Source organism: Sarcophilus harrisii, chromosome 1 (assembly GCF_902635505.1).
Source record: "Sarcophilus harrisii chromosome 1, mSarHar1.11, whole genome shotgun sequence".
Classification (NCBI taxonomy): Eukaryota; Metazoa; Chordata; class Mammalia; order Dasyuromorphia; family Dasyuridae; genus Sarcophilus; species Sarcophilus harrisii.
In genome coordinates this window covers 316,595,197-316,621,776 of record NC_045426.1, presented here as the reverse complement: position 1 = coordinate 316,621,776, position 26,580 = coordinate 316,595,197, and the positions used below count along the sequence as shown (strand labels likewise).

General features: G+C 47.7%; 1 protein-coding gene across 3 annotated transcripts in view; it reads right to left on the bottom strand.

Moving 5' to 3' along the window:
- The window catches only part of CNTFR (ciliary neurotrophic factor receptor), a 91,293-nt gene extending 65,399 nt beyond the window's left edge, over positions 1-25,894 (bottom strand). Inside the window, exons 1-2 of one of the 3 annotated variants that reach the window (XM_031945431.1) lie at positions 25,696-25,894; positions 11,079-11,202 (exon numbers count right to left, since the gene is read on the bottom strand). The gene's annotated coding sequence lies outside the window, so the exon portion shown is untranslated. Of the gene's footprint in view, positions 1-5,581; positions 5,693-11,078; positions 11,203-25,695 lie in introns of those variants that run through there. The other 2 variants (XM_031945432.1, XM_031945433.1) reach the window with 2 other exon arrangements.
- Positions 25,895-26,580: the final 686 nt, after the last annotated feature.

Genomic DNA, 26,580 nt, shown 5'->3' with positions numbered 1-26,580 from the left:
TCCTGGGTTAAGGAACAAGGGATAAAGGGAGGAAAGGGAAAGAGCAGGTCCCAGGCCGAAGGTCTTTGGATGAAGCTGTGGAAAAAGAGGCCGGTGGGGGGAGATATCAGCACCTGCTGCTGTGACCTCCGGCTGGAGCAGGGGGGGGGGGGGGGGGGGGGGGGGGGAAGAGACAAGATTCCTCTAGATTTTGGCAGTAGCTGGGGCTCTGAGTGCTCAACGGCTCCCCCCCCCCCAGTCTCCTGCACTGTGGGAGCATGAGATCAGTGTGTGCATACCCTAGTGCACGTGTGGCGGGCGTGTTCTCTATATGTGTATGGGGGGCTCATATGACCAAGCATGGAAGGAAAAGAGATGTGGGGAGCATATGCATATGGTGAAACACACACGACCATTTCCACTATCTGCAAATGGAAGATATGGGAGGGGTGTGGGTCTGTCTCTTGCTGTGCCTATGTATGCATGAAAGCTACCTTACAGATTTTATTTCCCATTTTCTGTATTGACTGTCCCAGCTTCTTGAAGCTTGCAAGTAGATCTTGTATAAATATGGTCACATGTATATTTTAACATGTGTATACATGCCCTGCCCCGGTCTATAACATGCCATACATACCCCAAGTGCAGTGAGGGTTTTGCTTAGTTCACACTGATCACTTAGGGCCTTGATCCCTCAGCCTCTTTCAGCAGCACCCTGGATTCTTCACCTCAAGCCTTCATCCCCAAAACTTCCTAGAACAGTATGTCTAACCATATACCCATAAGGCAGCAGACTTGTCTCTGATCCCCCCACCCCTTGTGGGGTTCCTTTGGTCTGAGTTCACAGATTCTCAGGGAGGAAAGCTTCCTGCAGATAAGTAGATGGTATCAATATCTCATCTATTCTTCCTGTACCAAGAAATAGAAAGCATGTTCAGCAATCCCTGCCCTTGCCCCCACCTTCTCTCCTCACAAGGGCAGCTTACCCTTTTTTTCCCCAACCCGAGAAAACCCAACAGAGCCCTGATCCACCCATCTGGCTCCTCTGAACAAAAGCAACTTGCTCACTGTGTTAAAAGGGTTCTTTCTCATCATTTTACAGAACCCAGTCTAGAACTCCCCTGCTCCTGAAAATCTTCCCAAACTAATTAATCTGATACTCAATACTGCTTATTTGAAGTATTGTTAAGCAAGGTCTAGGGAATAGGTCCAATGTAAGCACATGGTGATCATGCTTTAGTGGAAGAGGCCAAAGGTTTTTTGAAGGATTTTTTGAAGATGGGAAAGGGTAACAGGAACGAGAAAGTGAGAGGAGGTTGTGTTTGTAGATGTGGGGGAGAAGTGGAGGAGGTAGTCTCTTTCTGTACAAGAGAGAACTCACCACTCCTACATGGTAGTTAGTAGAAAAGGTCCACCGGGACCAGATTAGATGCTCTTTCTAATTCCCTCTTAGGATTTTGAGTGATTCAGTGGCCCCAGTGTGATGGTACTCCTGTCATGTGTCTCCATGTACCTTTTGAGGAGTCCCTGGCCAGAGTCACCTAGATTACAGTACTATTAACCCTTGACATCACCTCTAAGAAATACAATAAGAAAGTGATATTGGTACACTTCCTCCCCATCCCCACAGCATCCATAATATCTAACTTCAGGAAAGTGGGGAGGGGGATTGTGAGGAATGTGCTTGTATCTATAGTGGGAAAGGCTAGAGTTAGACACAAAGAAGAACTTTGTGCAATGAGGGGCAAGACTAGAAGGTCCAGGCGATGGAATGATCGGGTCAGAATGGACCACTTGTCCTGATGCCCATCCCTTAACATACATGCATGACTCTCAGAGCTGTACATACACATGCCTCCAGTAAAAGCTAGAGCTGGGCTGGAGAGAGAATCATCCCTTATTCTCCTTCATTCTTCCTCCAAAAACAGCAGGGAATATAGAGCAATCTGTTCTTGTTGGGTAAACACTACGTTCACACAAATGCACAAGCTGGCCCAAGTGTGCACACAGAACAGTTACAAAGTAATAGCCTGACACACAGGCATACATACAGTAACACAAACACAGTCAGTCCCACAAAGATACACTGTCTCTCAAATACCATCTCATAATCTCTCAGGTGGTCTCTCTCATTCACAAATGCAGGTCATCTTGGTTTCTTCCTGGTGCCTCAGGGATTGAGGAGATGGAAAGAAACTTATCACTGCCTTATTAATCAAGCCCATGCTTATGCCATCCCAGATACCTTCAACTGCTCCTCCTGTCAAGTCAGACAGAACAAATTTAGATCTGAAAGGACCCCAGAAGCCATCGAGTCCAGCCCTTTCATAGATGAATAAACTAAGGCTCAGAGTTCTACAATTTGCCCAAGGTCACACAGGTAGCAATTAGTAGAGCTGTTCCCTGACTAAATCTAGTCCTTCTTCCACTGTGGGGGAAAGATGCACAGCAATGCCTCCAGACCCAAAGGGAAGCAGCCCCACAGTAATGGTTGGAATCTTTGTTGCCACAAAAATGGCTCAATTTAAGCCAGGGAGTTCTCAGTAGGGAACATGGACATAGTCGAGAGGGGGTGGGAGTCTCAAAATGAGGCTTCTGACTTGGGAGGGATCAATGAGAGAGAAAGGAGATGCCCTTGGAAAGGGGGCCTGTTCATCCAGTGGGTGTCCATGTGCGTGTTTAGGCTCCTGGTTTATAACACTAGGAGACAGAGGGTGGGGGAGAATATGGGGGGGTAAAACACTGAGAAGCACTGGGGGCCCCTTGGTCCTGGCACATCAGACAGGGGCTGGAAAGGGGGTGTGGCAGGGAAGGAAGCATGGTACCAGAGTCACTAGGGGGTGGAGCAGAGATAGGGGAGATGCAGTTTGAAAAATAACAACCATCCTCAAAAATCAAGACAGTCCCTACTTTAGTTCCCAAGTCCTCTACCTTCTCCCTGCTTGACAGCCTTTTGGCCATGGGGGTCTGCCACTGTGAACTGCAATAGAGAACTAGATCCGATTGCCAATCAGAGTTGTGATAGCTACCCCCATGCACACAGTCTCTGCAGCAGACAAGGGGGGTAGAGGACCTCCCCAGCTGGTCTGTGGTGAGAGTATCTCCCACTGAGATGCTTGTCACTGAGATCCAAGCAATAACAGGAGGGAACCACAGAGAACATGGAGGTGGGGGGGAGGGAAGGACTCTTGCTGTGAGGGGAACCAGGAGATGATGCTGACTACTCCAGGCTCTAGGATCTGAGAGCAGCAGGAGCTGTGAAATGACAAAATCATCTCCCCCTATTCCCCTTCACTAACCACATCCACACTCTCTCCAACCAACCCCACCCCTATCTCTCTCCTTCCGCCCCTTCCTCCCTTCCTCCTTCTCTCCCTTTCTCAATCCCTCTCTCTTCGCCCTCTTCCCCCCCGCCGTCTTTCTCTATGCATTTCTCTCTCTCTTCCTCTGTGTATGTCTCTCTCTTTCTCAGGCCCTCTCTCTCTCTCCTCCCCACCCCCTCCACAGTCAGAACTGGAAGGATTAGAGTCTTCCATACCTCTTCCTGCAAAAAAAAATCATTCATGATACCCCAGGGATAACAGGGTGATCAGTGAGCTGCTTCCAGCTCTGCCTGCTGTGTGACCTCAGGATATCTGCCGAACCTCTCTGTGCCCATGGTCTTCAGAAGAGTGTCCAGGAAGAATGGATTAGTTATTGAGAAGAGAGGGAATAAAAGAGGATGGAGAAAGGAAAAGAATAGAAAAGAAAGAAGTGAAAGAAGAAAAGAAAAGAGTAGAAGAAAGGGTAGGGGATCTTGAAAGAAAGAAAAGAAGAAGGAGGAGGGAGAGAAGCCAGAAGGGAGTAGGGGCACAGAGGAAGAGAAGGATGGGAGTGAAAAGGTAGTCAAAGAGTAAGGAGAGGGTAGGAAGGAAGAAGGAGGAAGGGAGGAGGAAAGGAAGAAGGGGGAAGACAAGCCTCAGAGCCTGCCCTGCTCCTGGAAGGAAGAGCTGATGTGGTGCCAAAGCATTGTCATCGCCTGTCAGAGAAAAGCCAATGTGGGGAGAGGCTCCCACCAACGTCAGCCTGAGCCTCAGGGGCCCCAAGGAGCTGCTGGGCAGAGCCCATTTGGGCGGGAAGCCTGGAGACAAGCTGGAGGTGGTGGGGAGGAGGAAGAGTACTTCTGCTTCTCCTAATTAATTTGCTGGCTAATAAGGAATTAGTGAGTAGAGTGGAAGGAGAGGGAAAAGAAGATAACCCCAGAGCACCTGGAAGGGCTTTCCCAGAGCCAGCTCCTCCAGGAAGTCCTCCAGGAGTGACTCATCAGTAAGAGATACAAGTCCTAATCATCTTCAGTCAGACATTTCTCCCCTCTCTGGGGGATCTAGGGATATGTGTCTCCATCTCAACTGGATTGGAATCCCGGCTTGGGGTACAGGAGCGACATTGCAAAAACTCAGAACAATTGGCCACACTGTTAGCACCCACAGAATCGCTTTTTCTTTGCAGGTGTCAAAGTTAATGCTATAAGTGAGAATTCCTTGATGCTCAATTTACCTGCCAAGGAAGCTGACCCTGGCTGTTATTAGCCAGTGAAAGCCAGGCATGGGGGACTGAAAAGAAACTAATTATCAGGACAGGAAACTAGGCAATGGGGGGGGGGGCAAGGGAAGTTGGGAAACAGGACCCAATAGAAACTGGGTATCAAGAACCAAGGCAAACCTAGACAGAAACAGCTCTGGGGATATCACTTTTTCTACCTGAAACTTCACTATCCACCTCCAAACAAAGCTTTCTCTTGGACATCATTCCCAAAAAGGGCCTCGAGCTTCTATGCCTCGAAAAACACAGAGAAACAGATATAACCCCTTCTATTCACAAAGACACACCCTTTCCTTCAAGGGTTTAGAGATACCCTCTTGTCATAAGAGATGGAAGACTTTCCCCTCAGAAAAGGGCAGACAGCCACCAACCCCAATCAGAGGGGCAGAACAGCCTACCTGGCCATTCAGAGATATGAGCATCCCCTCTTCTCTGAGACACTCTGTACCCTCATCAGGACCTAGCCTCTCCCCCACACCCCAACTTCTCTGTTTCTTTACAGAGAGAAAGAGAAATCCCCCTCCTTTCAGGAAAATAAATACATCCCATCCATGGGGAACCAATAGGCCCCGGGAATGATCAGATCCTAGGGTGTTTCCCCAACATAAGGCTGGGAATGCAAAGTAGAAGAGGAGAGAGCTTCAAAGTCATCCAGAGAGGCAGAGGAAGAGACAGTTTGAAACAGGAAGGGCAGAAGGACCTTAGAAAGGAGGTGGGCAGAGAAAAGAACAGAAAGAAGATGAAGGCGAAGGAGTCGGTCTGATAGCTGGGAAGAGAGTGGAGAGGAGTGGGAGGAGAAGTAGCAGGGGAGGTGGTGAATGGAATGGAGGGGGCCCCTTGGGGGGAGCCCCGACAGACACACGTGGGTCTGACAGGTCCTAGATCAGTAGCTCCAAAGCAGCCCCCACCGAATCAGGAAAGCAGAGACTCGGGACCCAGAGGCTGAGGCCTTTCCCCACCCCACCTCCAATCCCCACATCCCCAGACCACCATTCCTCATCCCCCTGCTTAAGCCACTGACCTGGGTCCCTGAGTAGATTCCCCCGTCTGTCGGCCTGGCCTCCCCAGTGCATCTGCCCCCTCTGACACTTGGGGAAGGGGGGAAGGGAAGGGGACGGGACAGGGAGACAGAGAGACAGGGAGAGGCACAGAGAGATAGGGAAGGAGAGAGACAGAGAGGAGGAGAGAGACGGAGGAGCGGGCTGGGGAGAGACGCTGTGCAGTGAGGTCATCATTTGAATCTAATTGTCTGAGTCAGGAGGAGATGTGGCACTTGATGCTGGGGGGGAGGGGGAGAGAGGATGGTGGGGGAGGTGGGAGAAGGAAGCCTAGAGAGACCCTATGGATCTCCTACCATCCTGCTGCTGAAGAGCTGGAGTGGGGGGAAAGAGGCGAGATCCAACAACTCCGGCCCAAACTAGGAATCTTATCCAGGGATAGGGAAGACCTTCTAAGATGGTTGTGTGCATCCCCTGCTTCTTTTATTGCTGTCCCCGGAGGCCACCACACAGAGGATCCGAATTTCTGCTTGCCTCGGTCCCCACTCCCCACCACAGGGGTTATGTGGGGGGGGGGAGAAGTGAGGGGACAATGTGACACATCTGAGATCTCCAACGATGTGGTGGTGGGCTAGGGACTGGGCGAGGAGAGGGGAGGGAGTAGGAGAAAACAGCAGTATCCTTCCCCCTCTATACATCTCAGCTGATCTCTTCTAATCACAGAACCAAAGAATATTAGAGCTGGAGAGGACAATTTTATTAAGGATAAAACTGTCCAACCTTCTCATTTTTTCAGGAAAGGAAACTGAGGCCTAAAGAGAGGAAGTGAATTTGTTCAAGGTCACAGTCAATTTATGGCTGAGCCAAAGCTAGAACCCACATCTCCTGGCTCCGGTTCCTGGTTCTTTCCACTCTATTCTGCATAGTTTTTTTTTTCCAAACTGTCTGGAGCAGCAGGGATTTCAGGGGGGAGGGGGAGATGGGGGGGGGGGTAAAAAGGGGACAGGAGGCAGGCCTGGTTTCTATCATCGCTGCCCAAGTGGGCCGGCACAGAGGGCGTGGGAAGTCAGAGACACTTACACATGTGCACTCACACATGTGTGCAAACACACAAGGGTACACACATGGGCAAAGACCAACAGTGAGTAGCATAGGGGCCCAGCCATTCTCCCCTATCCTGCCTCCTCCCCCTTTCCTCTATCCCTGGGGGGTGAGGGGGGCTTGAAGGGGAAGGGGCTGTTGTGGAAGGAGCTGAGGGGGGAGAGGACTGAGAGGGAGGGGGGATAAATATTTCAGGGGTTTTAGTGGTGAGGGGGGGCGGGGGGGGGGGGGGGGGGGGGGAGTTAAGCCCTGCCTGATTAATGGGGTTAAGACGCTCCCATTTGCGGCTCCGATCAATCCTGCTCCCGCTCCCGCTGAAGGTTTAATGCTCTCTATCAGGAGACGCTTTTCTGACTTGGCAGCCACGACAGGCGTTTTAAAGAGGCACTGCGAGGAGGGGGGGGGGGGGGGGGGTGACTAGGGGAGTATACAGGCAAGGGAAAGAGAAACAGAGATACTGGGAGAGTGACAAAGAGATGCAAGGAGACAGAGACAGAGGACAGAGAGACATGGAAAGGGAAAGACACAAAGACCAACAGACACAGGGGCTGACAGTGAGGGGGGAGAATCAGGGAAAGGGAGGGACAGAACAGAGACGAGAGGAAAGGCACAGAGAAGTTCAGCTAGAACGCCAGAAGCAGAGACAAGAAATCTTTTTTTTTCCAAAAACAGTTTTTCATCCACTTTGTTAAATTAAAAAGATTAAAAAAAAAAGCGGGGGAGGTAGTGGGCTGTAGCCAAGTCTCTTGCTCCAGGACAGAGGTTCCTCTGCTTCCCCCCCCCCCCCCAACTCCCTCTTGGCAGGATGGCCAAGAGATGGCCAAGACTAAGAAGAGAGATCAGATCTCGTGTCCCCTCACCCCCCTCCCAGAAGGAAGGAACAGAAGCTACTTCATTTGTTAGCTCTTTAGAACTGACAATCTCCAAAGAGTTCCCCACCCCCCTTCTCCCATCTAGTTTGAAGTTCATGACTAGGGGTGGGGGGACTAAGAAGTGGGTATAATTTAGGTCAGCCAAGCTCCCCCATGTCCCTGCCTTCAGGCATCGCTACATCCAGGTTCTCTCCCCCATTTTGAAATCCCTAGGGGAAAAGTCTTTCTTCTTCTATTCTTTACTCTTTTTCTATAGTGAAGCCCAATCTGTTTTCTGCCCCCTCAGTTTTCCACTCTTCTCTAGGCCACCTCCCAGTCCCCCTGGCTTTCTTCTGACAACAGAGGTCCCTCACCCCTGGGAGGATGGGGAATTGTGCCAGGAGTGGAGGAAGGGGATCCGAGCCTTAGAGAGGCTTCCTCCTTCTTTACTAGGTTAGCTTCCCTTCCACTTCAAAGCCCTGGCCATCTCACAAACCCACCCACACCCATAGCTCTTCTGCCCAGGTCCACATGTCATCTAACTCACATTTACTATCTAGCCTTCCTGGATTACTCAAAATAAAAGGCAAAGATTTACTGTCCAGCCTAAACAGTTAACTCCTCTAACTCCCCCCTTTTCCATTCTTCACCCCTCCCACCCACTAACCCACAAATGCACTTCCCTCTCCCCCCTAGTCAATGTAAATATTTATTCTTTTATGTCCATGTATTTGTTTTAGGGTCATTCCTCAGCTGTCTTATATGTCCTCTCCCCTTCCATCAACATGTCTGTCTCAGTGAGAACACCCCCAGGGCAGAGGCCCTGTCTCCCTCTTCAGACCCAGAACCCCAACTTGCCTCCTCCTTTCCTTATCTCCTCATCAGATCTTGACTGCTCTATCCCCAGCTTCCCCTTTCTGTCACTCTAGGCTTCCATCCCTCACACTCCTGAGCTCAATATCCTGTCATTTATGATATTTTGTGGCATTAAAGTGTCCAGGCAGAAGAAAAATATGATGACTATACTCCCTCCCAGTAAATCTTCCTCCCGTGTCTCTCCATGTCTTTCCCTATCCCTTCCATCTGTCTGTCTGCCTGCCTCTACCTATCCCTCTTTCTCTCAGCTAATGCATTTGAAGAAGACAAGGAATTGGAACTCCTCTCCCTTTCCATTCCCTCCTCCTCCCCAGGGCCTGAGGCGGTGTCCAGTTCAGAAGGCATGGTCCAAAGGCATAGTCAGAGCCAGGGTTTTCCCAACTGTCTATAATATGGCTTTCTACCCCAATCATTCCACCCATCCCAGGATCCTCAGCACAAGTCCACCATGGATTCTCATATTCTGTTTGCCTGACTCAGTTCTTGCTAAATTTACTTAAACCAAAAAATCCCCAGGAGGATCCTACACCAGGAAGCCCTCCTAAATTCAACATGGCAAAACCACACACATCATCTATTATCTCATCATTTTTTCAAACTAGTTTGGGCACTGAGCATATCAAAAGTAAGAAGGAGAACAAAGGAAGCAATGGGTATAGAAATGGGGGTGGGGTGGGGAAAGGAGAGGAGAGGAGATTTTCCTAATTAGAATTCAGAAAGAATAAAAAAAAATCCTGCTAGCCCATAGTATTAGTCTTTTCCTATGTCTACTGTGTCCCTAGGGAACAGTAGGGACCACCTGCTGACCCTCTGGGAAATCTGAAGTCATCCCAAACCCTCTAGCTTACGACCAGCTGGTCCCACCCTGCTATCAACCAATTTTTTTTTATTATACTCTTCTATTCTAAGCTCTCCAGAGAAGATCTTACCCTATGCTATTGGTTACCTAAACTCTGTCCATCTTGCTACAATGCCAGCTAGCTCCCTTTAGATCTGTTTTTGGGTTAGAAGACTTGCTGGTACCTCTAGAGATCTTTCAGAAATTTCTGCATAATTATATTGTCCCTCTCAGCCTTTTAGGTCCCACAAATTTTCATCCATAAGCCCTGAACCTGGCTCCCAAGTAGTTTATCCCTACAGGCATTGCCTAAGTGCCTCCCCCTCAGATCTCTCTATGTCCATACTCAACACCCCCTCCCCTCCACACACACAGAGCCTTTACTGTTTTCATTCCCCCAGGCACCTTCAGTCCTCAGGCCTCACAGATTGAGGACTACCATCACTCCCCCCTCTACCCCCATCCCTGACAGCTAACCCCTCCACTAAAGGGTAGGAGACCCTGTAGCTTACCCCATCCAACCCCCACCCCCTGAGTAAAAGAAAATGCCAAGTCTGTTTGGGATTTGAGATGAAAAGCACTGGACCTGGCCCCTGGCCTGGCCCCCAGGCCCCCGCCCTGGCCTGGCCCCCAGTCCTTTGTGGGAGCCAAGAAAAAAAGACCAAGTGGAGACTGGATTCCCTGGACAATAGGCCGTTCCGCTCCATCAGCTCAGGACTCTGAAATAAGACAAGCTCCCACAGCCTCCCAGGACCAGAGAGGGGGCATGTGTCAATCAAGAGAGCAAGCCCCACCCCTTCCTAGGTGTTTACTGGAGGGTGAGGGGAGAGGGAGGGTGATGAAGAGATGGGGGTAATTTGTCAGAGATAGCTACTGTTGTCCCTCCTCCAGGAAGTCAAACATGATTACGGCATGGGCAGGGAAATGTTATAGCCCAGCCTTCTCCCCCCCAAACAAACACACACACATACATACACACACACACACACACACACACACACGGTCACTTTCTGTCCAAACTACACCCAAACATCTATCTGCCTTCCCCTTCCTCCAGGAAGTCTTCCCAAATTTTATTGTCAGATATTATGTCATTCATTTACCCAAAATATGACAGCCAGCTACTGCCTCGGCCCCAACAACCCCAAAACATTCCAAATAGACAGCGTCCTTAGCTCCCATCCTCTCTGCTATCTAAAAAACTGTATGTGGTCATAGGACAAGGAAGTTACTTAACTACCAATGACCAGCCCCGACGGCTAGGCGGCGCAGGAGTTAGCGCTCTGGAACAAAAGTCAGAAGAACTCAATTCAAATCCTGTCTCAGACACCAAAAAGCTGTGTGGCTCTGGGAAAGGCATCTGTGGGCTTCAGCTTCCCCATTTGTAAAAGGGGGGTATTAATGACACCTATTTCCCAGGACTGTTGAGAGGATAATAATAGATGACGTTTCTATGGTGTTTTAAGGTTACAAAGTAAATATATATATTTTCCCCCATTTGAGCCTCATTACATTCTTTCAAGATACATAGAACAGTTGTTATCATTCTCATTTTACTGATAAGGAAAGCGAAGCTCAGAATTTGAACGGTTCACCCAAGGTAATACAGCTAATGAGGAAGCAAGGCTTGATCGCAGCTCTTTCTCCTTCCTTTTGTCGGGGAGCAAACCAAAACTGGAAACTGTCAGCTCCCACCCACAGGGTCCAGACATCCAAGCAGCCACCCCTCACTGTGTTCACTCCACAAAGGAATGGGCGATGTCCCTGAGAAAAGATTTTCTCTTCCTTAATTATAGGTATGCTTGCCCTCCTGTGGGTGCCCACCCTAGTCCCCAGAGCAGTTGCTTCCCCTACCTCTCTGCCACTGCTGATACACGGAGGATCATCAACTTCCTGGGGATCCCTGCACCTCTGGACTCCAAGCTTCTCTCTTCCCACCTCCAGGATCCTCAAGGCTGAGGAAAAACGGTGACGGATTCTGAAAGTGCAGAGGGCACAGGTGAGAGTCTGTGGAGCACTCTCCTCACAGTGGTCCTTTAAAGTAGGTGATATAAATAGTGCTATTTCCATCTTAAATCGGAGGAACCAGGTTTGGAGAATGGAAGGGATTTTGTTCTTGGTCATTTTGTCCAAGGGAGTTTATCCATACCTCAGCTAGGATGGAAACCCAGGTCTGAGTTTTCTAAATTAGGTACCTTCCACTCCAGGGGGCTATCAGCAGGAGGCAACACCTCATCAAGAGATAAGAACCATTTTCCATTCACTCATTCAGCTCAGGAGACTCAACACTTTTTAAAGATGCAAGGAGATAAAGTAAAGCCTGGGACAGAAAAGGGACTGCAATGTGGATTTCTGGAGCTCACACTATAGCTTCTCCCAGCTGTACAGAAGTGCAGCATGGATAAAAGTCAATCTATCTAACCTCTTCCACACACAAAATCACACATGAGACATGCATTTATGAAGAACTCTTAGAAGACTGCCCGCCCAGTTCATGTTGGCAGTCAGATTATCCATAGAGATAATGAGAAAACTGTATGCATCAATGCTGGGGGTGGGAATTGGGATAAGGATGTGGGAGGGGATCACTATGGAAGACTGCCTGGAAGAGGAGGGCATGAAGCAAGACTGGGAGCCAGGGTCGGGGTAAGGAGGATCAGGACAAGACAAAGAAGAGTTAGAGATGGTTCTCTGATTGACTTCTTTCATGGAAAAACATGAAATTTCTACCTGCCTCTTTTGAGAGCTTTCAAGTATTTGTGTTTGTGTTATTCTGTATTTATCTGTCTTTCCAGAATCTCATTGTTAATGCTTCCTGGAGAGAGAGAGAGAGAGAGAGAGAGAGAGAGAGAGAGAGAGAGAGTGTGTGTGTGTGTGTGTGTGTGTGTGTGTGTGTGTGTGTGTGTGCCTGTGCCCCTCTTTTCATTTGCAAAGTGATGGGGAACAATGACAGACCTAGAGTGCTATGGAGATCTCATCTATCCCAGTGGCAGGTGTCAGAGCCTGAAATATGGGACCAGACCTATGGGGGCTGTCTGTCACTGTTCCCCCATCACATCAACCAAAGCTCTCTTCTCCTACTGAACTGGAAATGAAAGGAGGCCCAAGGAACTCCTCAAACTACTTCTGTCTCTTGATGACTGTATTCTTTGCCCTGGATCTCCCCCTTCTAAGACCATTAGGAATGTGGCTTTTCTGGGAAGTTCTTCTAGTCTTAAAGAACAGCCACCAATCACCTTCAAAATCTAGCTTGGCAGAAGGTGAATTCTCAATTGTAAAAATTCACTAAGGATGGAGTATGGAGCAGGGCAGATGCATCCTAGGATGGGAGGGGAGAAGGAGAGGTATTATTTGTGCATGAGGGAAGGGAGAAAATTGTTCCCTATACCTGGTATCTAATGATAGGCTATATGGGAAAGACCAAGATGTAATAGGAAGATAGAGAACATCAGAGAGGGAAGGGAGGTAAAAAAGTAGGATGGGGAGGGGCTTGGAGCCCCTGGAGCTGTTTGCTGATTCCCCCCCCCCAACTTGGATGAGATGGGGGATGGGGAGTCTGGCCTCCATTACCCTGATTAGCCAAGAGCTGCTCATTCACACTTCCCAGGTCCTGCTACACTCCCTTGGATTGATTTCTAGGTCTAAGTGATTGTTTGGCAGATTTAACAAAAGGACTCTTTCCCCTCCCTTCCCTGCAGAGGTGGGAGAAGCAGCAGCCAGTGAATGAGAATCAGGGGTTGGCTTACAGAAGGTCATCCCCTCTGGTACCGGCCTCAGCTCACTCCTCCCCGGTGGCTCTAGGCCAATCAGAAGTGGGTTTAGTCTTATCCAGTGTTATTATAAGGTATCTTCACCTCCAGATATAGAATCCACTCACTAGGCACTTACCATATGAGGCCTTGGAGTGTTTTACATACTACAATATTCCCCTTGCACTCTCATAGAGCTTTACAGCTCTGAAAGCCTTTTTTTTTTTTTTTAACTTCGCAGCCTCATTCCATCTTAACAACAATGTGAAGAAGAGTTAGTCTTTTGAATCCCCATTTTACAGAGGAGACAACTGAGGCTCAGACAGGTAAAGCAACATGCCTAAGTTCACAGTGTTAGTTAATAATAACAACAGGGATGTAAGGTTCCTGACTTCCCAACTCAGAAGTCTCCACTGCCTCTCTTGCTTCTGCTATCTGGACCAAGGTGGGATTTGTTTTCCTAAGCAGACCTTCTCCTGTCTCTCTTCCCACAGTTCATCCCACACTGGGTACTTGGTAGCTCTCAAAATAAACTTTAATTGACTGAGTGAATGAATGATGTGTGTTCCAATCCTAAGAAAAACCTGTGTAGACTAATGCAAACTAACTCCTCTGAGGGGTGAGGGAGGGCAGGTGGGCTCCCATCAAATGAAGTCTCCCCTTTAAATAATAATTCCCATGAGCCACTAACCACTGGATTCCAGGGACACATACTTTTCAGGAATTCGGGCAATTGGGTAAATTTAGGTTCTCTCAGTCTGGGCATATTGATTTCATGAACACAGCGTGAGTCAACACTGATGCAGTTATCTCAATTTTTCTCCAGAGTCTGATGCCTCATGCCACATTTACCCCCTCTTTCAGACCAGGGCCACCCCCAGAGCAGAGGATGAATATCGTTTATTAACCTGGGGTCTCCCTAATGGCCAGAGCCAACTCTCCCCTTTCCCATTAAAAGAGGAAGGCTGTCTCTAGCCCCCCTCCCCTCATCAGATTAAGTGTCCCTTTCAGTCTTTCTTGTCAGTCAGTCAGTCCATCATGGTCCATTTGTCCTGGATTCGTGCCAGCACAGTCTGAGACCTAATCTGATGCCAGAGCCCTGGCTACAACTCAAATCCAGATGTGACCCTGAGAACCAGGAAAGGGATAGGAGTGCCTGACTCAGCTCTGAGCCAGTCAGCTCGAGGGGAAAAGTAAGAGAGAGACCAGCACCCAGAGACAAACTCAGAAGCAAAACAGAGACAGAGGAAAGTACAAACTCACATGTCAACACTGACATACAAGCAATAAGACACATTCAAAAGGGCACATGGCCCTGAAGAGAAACCCAGAAGTGAAGATATATATGGTCAGGTACACAGACCTGGATCCATCCTTTGCAGGAGATAAAAGAACAAGAGAGGCTCAACAGTGTTCCGGGGAGGGTGAGGGGGGATTAGGAAGAAGATGAGGAGGAGGGGAAAGAGTATGAGGAGGGGGACTAGGGCCTAGAGCCCACAGAAGCCTCCATCAGTATGCACATTACACCAGCTGCTTCCAGCAATTTCATCTGATTAATAATAAATGCTCCATAATTACAGGCAGCTTCCACAGCCCTCCTTCCTGTTTGCTGTCAGACACTGCCTAACCATACCCCCTATACCCCCTTGGATGCCCCAAACCTCCCAAATGAGCCTCTGCCAAGTGTCCTTCAGAAACCTCTCTCCTAACACTCACAACCATTAGGATTCAGTGAGTCCCTGTGTTTTAGAGAAGAAATATGGCCCTGAATCCCAAGCTCTCAAGACGGTACTTCCCAGGCCACTTCCTCCGTTGAGGGAATAGAGGCATAGACTCTGTCCTTGGAAAACCTTAGAAGAACCTAAGGGGAGAGACATGACCACTGCATTCTGTCTAAATTGAGTCCTACATTTGGCAATAGGTGGAGAGGGGATTGGGGGAGTGAGATTGTAGTCTTTGTACATTTTTATATCTTCAATCCGCTAAACTTTGAAATCAGTGCTCTAGAGATCACGCCCCAGGATCAATTATAACCACTAACAGGCAGCTCTGTTACTGACCACTGGGGACAGAATGAGTTAGGAGAGGAGGAGCCAAGGATCTGATGGGATAACAAGGGTCTTGAATCCAAGGAAAGACATGGTACCTTTTTTGATGGACAGCTGAGGTCATTGCTATATCCCCTCAAGCACACTCCTCAAAGGAATACAAGAAAAGGCCCTTTAGAAGTCAAGCTGCCCATACTACTGTCTTACTCTACCATCCTTTCCTTGTTAAATGGAAGGAGATGGAGAGTCTAGGGGATTCCCTGGAGAGCCTGAGGAGTAATTCACACCGCATTGGCCATTTATCTCTGGCTAACAAGGCTAAGCTCCCTTAGGAAGAACTACAGAAGACTGTCTATTTTATGCAACTGAGAAACCAGGACCACTGGAGCCAGGCCCCAGCCCTCTTCCTCTGGCCCATTTTCCACCCTATGTCTCTGTTGCCTACTCCCAGTACTGTTGAGATGTGGCTTCCGCTGTCTATTTTCAGTTGCCCATTTAAAAGAAACATGAGAGATAAAAGTCCCACTTGAAAAATGTAACACAGCAGATAAGTGTAAGAAGCAGGATCGAATCTTGGTCCTGCTTACAGCACAGCACTTTATAACACATACTCCCACTCCAACCCCTGCACCTGGGGTTGTGGATGATTTTATCAGCCCTGAGACCTTTAAAAAGATCTTCACCCAATAATTTCTGGAAACCCATCACCCTAATCCAAAGAAGTGCTTCCAATTCCCTGTATTTCCTGTATATAAACTCCATTGCACAGAGAGTTAAATTAATCCACAGAGGAGGTCAGCAATTGACTTATTCCTTTCCATTCTGGGGTCTATGCAGTTTTGTCCTTCAGGAATTCCTAAGAGCAATACCAGGGGGAGAGATACAAGAAAAAAGAACTCCTGAAAAGAAGAATCCATATGAGAAATTCAGGGCATCACACCCCTTTTCCAGAAAGATTCCCTCTACTGACCTCATTCCCCTCTCTACTCTGAATCTACTTAGGATCATAGAATGAATCTAAAATGAACTACTTCTATTGACAGTTGGAGAAACTGAGACCCAGGAAGGTCCAGTGACTGGCCCCAAGTCATATGGTTACTAAGTGCAGAACTAAAATTTGAACTCAGGTCCTATTACTACAAGTTCAATGTTGTACACACCCTTTCCCCCTCCCCCTCTCCCCGTGCCTCAAGTAACTCCCCACTCAATCTCAAAGTTCCCTAAGAGAGAAGACTCTCTCTCCCTTACTCAAATAAGGGTATTGGTCATTTTTTTTCTACTAGATGAAAGAACTCCAAGAGAGGAAGTCATGGACCCTCTTAGACAATGAACCAATCATCTCCCCATCTCTTTATTTCTACTACAAGCCCCAGAAGAGTCTGCATTCTCAAAAGCAGAGAAATATACACATATAGACAGGAACACATAGAGAGGGCTAACTAATCCAACCAGAGATATCCCCCCACTCCTACGGTTTCTCCTCTGTCTCTGGATACCACCTCCCCCCATCTGCCCTCACCCCTCCTCATTTTTCAAGTAAAATGTGGGATTCCTCCATCCCCCACAACAGCCCCCCAAGGCTCCAACCCTCTTACCCTTCAACCACTGCCACTGCTTCCCCAGTCCTTGGAGAATCTATCAGAATCAGCTGTGGGGGCTGCAGCCTGATCTGTTTCTAATCGCTGTGGCCTGGCTGGCGGCTTGGCCCCCCCCCCACCTCCCCTCCCCAATATTGATTCCATTATTTGGAAAACCATTGACGTCAGAGCCTGGGGAGCAATGCCAGTAAGTCTTTTCCCAAACTCCTGGCCCCACATCTCTCCCCAATCCCAACCCCCTATTCTCAATACTCAGCCCCAACTTTTTCCTCAGTTCTCTAGGTCAATTCTGGTCTCATCTAGGTTATCTCTCCCATCCTTCTCATTCCTATCTTTTTCCTATATCCTACCTTACCAATTAGATAGACAGGACTCAGATAAGGGAAGCTCTTCTTAAACTTGTAGTCAGGAAGTACAAGTTAGACTGCTGACACTAACTAGTTATGTGAGCCTGGACAAGATATTTAATCTCTTCAAGCCTCAGTTTCTTCAGTCGTAGCACAAAGATAATATTTTCACTATCCATACACCTCACAAGGTTTTTGTTGTCAAGAAGAACCTGTCAAAATTTAAAGCATTATATAAATATGATGTCAATATTACTGTCGAATATTATTCACTCAAGGTCACAGAGGGATGATTTGCAGGGCCTATTGAGACTTCAGGTTTTTTTTCAATGCAACCTCTTTCCTCCAGGCTGGGTGGCCTCTTAACCACTTCAATCCATTGGAAGTGGAGTTGTGGGTGTTATTTTTCAAAGCATTTAGCCTCCCCAATCCCTAGGGATGGTCAAAAAAATACAATCCAGAAAAAAAATCTAAAAGTTTCTGAAGAGATGCTTAGCATCTGAGTGACCAGGCTATATTGGAGTCAAGCAGAGATTTCTTGGTGTTTGAGAGTGGGAGAAGAGCAAAGCCAAGTCATGTATGAGGTGAGGGACATAGGTTGGTAGAGAATGATAGAGGGTATCCGAGGACAGAGAGGAAGGAAAGGGGCACAAATACATCCCACTAAGCAGTTTATCTCAAATGTAGCTCAAGGCAAAGACGTGTAATCTGCTAGGGCTGAGGTAAACAGGGAAATGGATAGTATTACCCCCATAAAGACAAGGGGCAGGAACTAGTGGTTCATCATGAGGGAATCTAAATAGGGAAGGGTGTGAGCAAAAAGGATGTGAATACTAACGGGAATATCTAGGGGAACCTGAGAAAGGGTTCTTGGATAGCAATTGTATAGTTATACACAGAGATGGGGTATAAGAAAAAGGGGTTGGAGGGGTCAGGATAGAAGGAAATTAGAAAATATTTCATCCATCCAAAATGGATATCCTTATGAGAATATCCTCTCTCTATCAAACAGGACTTTAGGGCCAGGGAAATCAGGTAGTCTCATGGCTATAGGGGGCCAGGCCAAACCGGGTATTTTAGAATTAAAAAAAAAAAATCTTTCTCAGTCAGATATTAATAACCACAACACACAGGCAGAGCAACAGACCAATGGGGAGCTCCTAAGAGACGATGGGAAACAAAACAGACATGGACACAGACACATAGACAAACACAAAAGTACAGATAGTGCCATAGCCAGAGCCATATAGAAATGCATAGAAATACACATAAAACAGAGAACCAAAGCGACACAGACACAGACAGAAAGTAAAAAGACAAACAGAGAAATAGACACAGACACAGACAAGCACAAATAAAGACAGCCGGGTCATAGAGAGGTAGATACAGCCAGACCCAGGAGTATGTGCCTTGGTACACATAGACATACCAAGTTAAAGGCACAGAAAAAAAAAAAATGAAGACTTGGACAGACACAGACAGATAAAACACCTAGACAGGAAAAGAGCCAGATAGACACAGACACAGACTTAAAGACACAATCACAGAGAAAAGCAGACACACTGAGAAACAGGAGCGGGGACACAGGCAGTTACAGTCAGATATGAATAGACAGACAGACAGAAAAGAGGAAACAAAAACACAGAAAAAAATAGAGACCCAGACACATGAAAAGACACAGAGACACATATAAATGGCATAGGACCTACAGAAAAGAAGGCAGAGATTGAGCCACTCACAGATATAAATAGCCACATTATCACCCAGATGGAACCAGCTAAAGACACAGACAGATACAGGCACACAGGCAAAACACAGACAGACACATATAGAGAGAAGACAGCCAGAAAGACAGTTACAGACAGAACCAGACACTGGTCTATACACAGACACACTGACAGACACAAATCAAGACAGAGAGACCCACAGACAAAGCCCTCAGGGGACACAGACATAGATACAGAGACAGGAACAAACACAAAGACCAAGACACTGATAGACAGAATCAGGCAGATGCACAGTCACACAGAGACAAGGATAGACACGGAGAAAGACAGACAGCCCCAGAAATCCAGACACAGACAAGGGGACAGAGTCAGATGAAGACATATCTATACAGAGACATAGGCAAAGAAATAGATATAGAGACAGAGCTATCCCAAAGATAGTGATAGAAAAGGATACTTAGACACAGTCAGATGGAGATACACATAGACATCAATACAGAGAAAAACAGAAACAGTCAAAGATAAGATCACAAACAGAAAGCGACAAAGAGACAAAACCAAAGATAGACCCACATAGAGAAAGACTCGGGCAGATGCTGATATAGTCACAAACATTAACACAGTTTCAGGAATGTACACAGACCCAGAGACAGATGAGCAGAGAGACAGAAACACAGACACAAAGACAAATATAGACAGAAACACAGACAAGTGTAGACAGACATACAGATATGGACAAAGAGCCAGAGGAACAGAGATAGAGACAGATATAGATATCGATATAGATACAGATACAGTTACAGTTATAGATATAGATATGAATATAGATACAGATACAGATATAGTTACAGAGACAGATATACAGAGAAAAAGAAAGTCACAAGCGCAGGCATAGAGAGACACACATACATAAAGAGACCTACTTAGAGATAAAGTCACAAAATACTAGACCAACAAAAAATTCTCTTTATCAAATAAGATAATCTTTTTAGCACAGTGAGTGGCACACAATAGGTACTATATAAATGTTTATTCCCTTTTCTCTGTCCCTCACCCCCACTGATACAAGAATTGATAGATGGAAAACCACAAAGAGATAGAAAAACAAAGACAAAGAAATGGACACAGTTATAAAGTTATAAATATAGATATAACAATCTCTGCCCTTGAGGAGTTTGTGGCCTTGTAGGAACATAGAGACAAACATAGACACATACTAAGAAAAAAGAGATGGGGAGAAACCACCATACTCGAAAAATACCCAGAGATGAGACACAAGGACAAAAAGAAAGTCTCACTAAAGTGCTGAAAGAGACACAGAAACAGGAAAAAAAAGGGGGGGGGGGGGTATAGTGTGGAAGAAATGGGACAGGTGATCTATGATCTTTGAATGGCCTCTGAGGAATGGGCCCAGGACTGATAGTAATTTCCTCCAGAATGAATGAGGACAAGCCCGGACTAGGCTTCTTTACTTTCTCCCATCCCTGTTTCCTCCACCTTGTCACTAAGAACTCTAGCCCAATCTTTATCTCATCTAGACCAGAACAGATTCAGAAGCTGAGAGTCCTTTCCCCAGACCACCTAATTCTGTATAAGTAATGATCATGATCATGATGGATAACAATCACATTTTTCCCCAAAAATATCCAGACAGGATATTAACTCATAAAAAATTAAGAATGTTTTTATTTGATGTTCCCATTCCAAATATGATGGCAGAGACCTAGTCAAAGACATTGGGTGAAGGGTGGGGGTGGGGAATGAAGCACACATCATGCTTATAATTCAGTTTTCATCTGAACTTGTCCTGAATAGGCTTTGCATAAGCCGACAGAAGATGAGTTTATAGCTCAATACTTCTACTTCATTACATTTTTCTGTTTGCCCGTTTCAATTGTGTCTAAAGTAGTTTGCAATCTCCTTCTCCACCTCACTTTACAGATAAGGAAACTGAGGCAAACAGGGTTAAAGTGACTTCTGCAGTGTCACACTGCTACTAAGGGTCTGAGGCCAGTTTGGAACTCAGGAAAATGAGTATTCCTCACTCCAGGCCAGGCATTCTATTGGCTGTACCCACTTAGCTGCTCATTTAGCTAAAAGAAGCAACTATTTTATTCAACATGCATTAGTCTTAAAAACATTAAATATAGGAGAATAATAGCAAGATAGAGACTCGAGGCCATTTTCATCTGTACTCCATCAAAAAGATGAGAATTATTTTTCTAAAATAACAAGGAAAAACAATTTACAATTCTATAGCACTTTATCAAATAATTGATATTTCATTTGAGGCTTACAATAGCCTTGTGAGACAGTTAATATAACAATTATCCCTATTTTACAGAAGAGGAAATCAAGAATCTGAAAGGTCACATATCTAGTAAGTGGCAGAACTAAAATTCAATCTAGGTTTTATAACTTCAAATTCCATGTTCTTTTATACCACAAGCAGATTCCATCATTTTGCTTACCTCACAATGCAAATCCATCTTAAAAATAGTCTAGAGATCATAGGATTTAGAATAAGAAAGAACCTAGGCCAACCCTCTTAAACCTGAGGAAATGGAGGCCCAAACAAGCTAAGTGGCAAAACCCAAAACATAGGTAGTAAATGGCACAGTCAGGAAACAGATCCAGGGCTTCTGACTCCAAAGCTAGTACTATTTCCCCAGAACACCCTGCTTTTCCAGGGCACTTCAGGAAGATATTCCTGAAATAAAAGAGATCTTCTCAAACCACACTACACCAGCACCCCAAGTTAGCTTTCTGGCATCTCTAGCCAGAACTAGCTATCTTTTCTCTTTGAAGGTTACCTGAGCCTTTACAGAAGAAAACTTGCTCCTCCCTTCCAATCCTCCTCAAATTCAGCCCCCCATATATACACTATGCAAAGAAAACTGCATTCAAAACCTCCAGCCTAAAGCCCCAACAAGCTTACTAGTGCAGAGCTGAGAGAGCTAGGGGAGTTGCTGGCATCTGGGCTATGCCCTTTCTCCCTATTTTTCACTTTGGGAAATTTTTAACTCAGATCAGACATTGTTTATCCTCATATTTTTTTTCTCTTTATCCCACTTGGGTTTGACATCATTGTATAATGGTCATTCCTTATCTCTTCCTCCCCGCTCCCAGAAACACAAGTAAGATTCCTCATATAATATCTCTTCTATCTTCAAAACTTTAATATATCCCACTTTTCTCCCAAAGTATGTAGTCCCCTCTACAGCATCACATACATATACATGCATAATTATACACATACAATACATATAGATGTGCATGCACAAGCACACATGCGCACACACAAACATACACACACTCTTTCTTCCTAAAAGTTCAACTCTATATCCCATACTCCAGAGCCCCATTTCATTTTATATCCCCAGGATTTCCCCTTACCTTCCTTCAGCAATACTAGATATTTTTCGTAGGAGAAAAAGAAAAGTCATCTTAAACTGTCTCCCTAATCTGTATGATGGCCCTAAAACAGGGGGGTCAGAGGGATGGCATGTCTGAGTGGAACTTCACCCACAAATTTGTAAATTTTCTAGACAAGACAAAAACACAAGACTCTCCCCCCCCCCCCCTTCTGCCAGAATCATCACTGGACTGACTTCTGCATTCACTTCCCACATTCTGATATTAGTGCTCAATAATAACTCATCCCTTGAAAACTAGCCTTTCTGAAGTCATGGTCACTCTAGAACTAACCCTGGGTTCTAAGGCTCCTGATTCCTGACATCTGTACCTAAACAAATGAGCTGAGTTGCCTTGCCCTACCCTCTACATCTGCTCTCTTCTTAAATTCTCCCACTTAAAAACTCCCCTATCACTGGAAGGTGAGAAGCTAAAGGGTTGAGGAGTATGCACTGGGGCTTTAAGTATAATATTTACACAGCTAACACACTCAGTCACCCAACACTCACACACACACACACACACATACACACACACACATATGAGACATAGAAACAGGAGAGGTCAGAGGTAAAGAAACCTAAGAATTAGAAAAGGTGAAATTCATTCACTTCCCCCTCCCCCCTCCAAGCCTTTCAGCTGGAGGGGGCAATATTAGCCCCCTTCTCCGAGATTCCCCCCAACCAGGCACACATGGTCCATCCCCATCCTCCCCCAGCCCCATCTGCATTTCAAAGAAAATATGATCCATATGTTTCCGATTCATTTACACTTCAACTCTCAATGGGGAGGGGGGGCCTGGGAGCTGGGACGACATAACAGTCAAGATGGACTGGGAGATGGGCAGAGACTTGAGTTTCTTTCCCCTCCTCAGCCCGCAGACCCTGTTCCTAGGAAGGGATGGATAAGTGGAGGCAGTGAGAAAAATCTCATGTATAAATAAAGCATATTTCACCCTATGGCCAGCCATCACTGGATTCACTAGATATTGGTTATATTCAGGAGACCAATGGTTTATTCTATTCAATAACAGAATTATCACATACAAGCCAGCAGTATCACAATGAGAATAACAAAATAGTCCTATTAAAATTAGGCACAATGTTCACAATCCATCATCCTCTGCCACCCAAACCATGTTACCTACCTACATATAAGGGTCCTCACAACTGGAGAACAGAGATATTCTTTAAGGACTCATAGGAGTCAGAACAAATGCAGTGTTGGTGAGTGACAAAATTTTTCCTTTGCAGAAATTGAGGCTTACCTTCAAGAAGAGATTCTGTGCAATGGGGACAGACACACTGACCAGAACCAGAGAAAGATAAAGAAAAGAGGTCTCTCCCTGGAAAGGTAGTAGGAAAGATGAACATACTTCCCTTCCAAAACCCTTTCCAGAAGCAGAAGAAAAGTTGGAGTTAAAGATATCCTAAATATCTCCTCTCCTGAGAGAGTTGGGACCCAGGAATCCTGGCTTCTAGTCAAGAGTATAGCAGCCCACAGACCAAATTGCTCTTGACAAGCTTGTAGGAAATCTGATTGTATTTCCCAAATAAGCTTAAATCCTCTGGTTTCAATTCCCCCCAACACCTCTCCCCGGGTCCATCCCAGTCTGTTTCCCACCTCCATCATGAGAAATGTTTTTTTGGAAAAGAAACTCTGAGTAACAGAAGTTAGTCCTGTATATGAGGTCACTCCTCCCAAGACTCAAATGTGTTAAAACTTCCCAGGCCATATTGCCATTTCCCCATTCTCAATCTGACACCCTCCCCAAATGAGAGGGGAGTCAGAACTGGGGGGAAAACCACACATGTATGTACAAATAAATCTGAATGTTTGCTTCCCAAGAGTCCAGAAACTTCTCCAAAGGGAAAAATCAAAAAGGTCAGAGATCCTTCTGTGTTCTCCCTCATAGATTAGATTCCAAATGAGAAGGTGAAAACTGAATTACCCAGCTAGAAGGAAAGTGATGGTGGGGTTCTCAAATATTCCTATTCCCACTCCTATCTTACCATTCCCCTGGAGGGCACTGGGCCCTGAATCTCAACAGCAGAAAGTGAGTATCTAAGTGTCCAACTGTAAGTGTGAGTTCTAGTGTCCAAATACATGACTGTATCCAAGTGTGAGCTCCAGCATCCAAGCTCTAATGTCTGAGTGTTTCCAAGTGTGAGTGCTATCGCTCAGTCATGTAAGCGTGAGCCGCCGCCCCCCCCCCCCCCCAATTTCATGGTAAGTGTAAGAAGTTCCTACCATTGCCAGGATCTCTAGGCTTGGGGGTTAGGGGTGTAGGGGGCTGAGGTGGGGCAATCGTTTCCCATACCCAATTCTAGATGGAGAGAGTAGAAGATTCCTGAATTTTTCATCCCCTACCTTGGCCTTCCCCGAGAATAAAGTATAGGATTTGCAGGGAGGGAGGGGTCGATTGCATATTAAGCCCCATCCCCCTCACACAGACAACATTCTCTTATAAAATGGGAGAGAAAAAGACCGAGACAGAGACGGAAACAGAAAGAGAAAGAAATCCTGAATCTTCAACAAGGCGTGAAACAGCCCGCCCGGAGCTACTGGGGGGAGAGACCGAGGGAGCTAAGAGGAGCGAGACACAGAGAGAGCTGTCCGTCCTCTGACCTCCCCTCTGCCACACACACACACACACACACACACACACACACACACACGGAGATATAGACATAGGCAAGCACAAAAACATACCGAGACTCCTCACCCCCCGAGGACTTTGATGTCCCGATTTAAATCTTCCCGAGGGGCAAGAAGCCCTCCCCCTGCCCACTAACCCGCCCCTCCCCCTCCCCGCCTTGGGCCGGGGTCACAGCGACCCTCTGCCCGCTTCACTTCTTGGCCCCCTCAGCATACATTCTCCCCCATCCTCAGAGATTTTCCCAAATCCTAGGGCTCAGCTAACTGGAAGGGGGGTTAGGGGTGGGGAGCAGCGGAGGGAGAAGAGAAGGCGCGGGGTTGGGAGAGAGGGAAAGCGGAGGGGAGGGGAGGTACCCGTGGGTATCCTACAAGTCTAGCGCCTGAAATGGGGGGGGGGGGGAAGGGAGTGAAGGGGGGAAGGGAGGATGAGAGAACAGCTCTGATTGCTGGTCCCGTCCCATCCCCGTTCCCCTTACCCCAAACCCCCAGGCCAATTGTCCGGCGCTGCTCGGCCCGGCCACCACACCCTGGCTAGCTCGCTAGCTCGCTCTCTTTCCCCCTCCCTCTCGCTCCCGCTCCCGCTCTGGGGGCCATGGTTTGGGGGGCACAGGAGGGGTTTCTCCTCTTGAGCCCCCCCAATCCGTCCACTCGGCCCCCCGTCGGAGTTTTCGAGCAAAGTTTCCCTTGAACTTTCCTCGCCCCTCCCGCCCTTGTCATGCCGAGGGGCTCAGATCCCCCCCTTCGGGGGGCCCGGAACCCCACGCGTGCCCGACAGCCCCCAGCGCCCCGGGCCGCACCCAACCAGCTCTGCGATGAAGGGTTGCCAGCCGTCAGCCAGTCTGGCCGCCAGCCGCCCGGCTGCCTGCGAATCCCACCCACCCCTGAGCCAGGGGCCCGGGCCGGGCGGGGGCCACACGGTCCGACACTCACCGCGCTCCGAGCTCTGCGTCGCCGCCGCTGCAGCCGCCGCCTCCCTTGGCTGCTCTCCGCCCCAGAGCCGGGCACTGGGGCTGCCCTCGCCGCCCGCTCCCGAGCGCGCTCCTCCCTGGATCCCGTTCCCCGGAGCCCGGCTCCTCGCGCGCCGCCACTGGGGCTGCTGCCGCTGCTGCCAGCACCGCCGCCGCCCTCCCGCCCGCTCTGCACCGGCTCCTCGGGTTTTAAGCTTCTTTAAACTCCCCCCGCCCGGCCCCCCTCCCTCCCCTCGCCCATGTGACCAGGGAGCGCTCGCCGCCCGCCCGCCCGCTCCGCCAGGGCCCGCGCGCCAGCTATTAGCTCAGCCGGCCGCGCGCCGGGCCCCCCCTGCAAGTGTTTCCAGAAATGCGGCTCCGGGACCGCCGTCGCCGCTGCCGCCGCAGCCGAAGGTGCTGGGGCTCAGGCCCCGAGCACCCGAGCACCCACGCGCGGGCACACACGGTCACGCACACCCGCGCACTCCCAGACTGGCTCGTGATTTCTCTGTCCCGTTTGCTTGTTCTTCCTAACACACACACACACACACACACGCACACATACACTCCCTGGCCCCTTCTAGTGCTCTCGCGCTGTCTCTCATACACACATACACACACACTCACACACGCTCCCTGGCTCTCTCCGACACACACTCACACATGCTCTCCCTGGCGCGCTCTCTCATACACTCACACAGGCTCCCTGGCTCTCGCACACACTCACACACTCTCTCTGGCTCTCGCTCTCTCTCCTGTTCTCTCTCACTGTCAGCACTCATGCTCCCTGTCTCTAGCACACACTCAATATATGTATTAAGCACCTACTATGTGCAAGTACCGGCTTCCAGGCTTTCTCTCACACAGT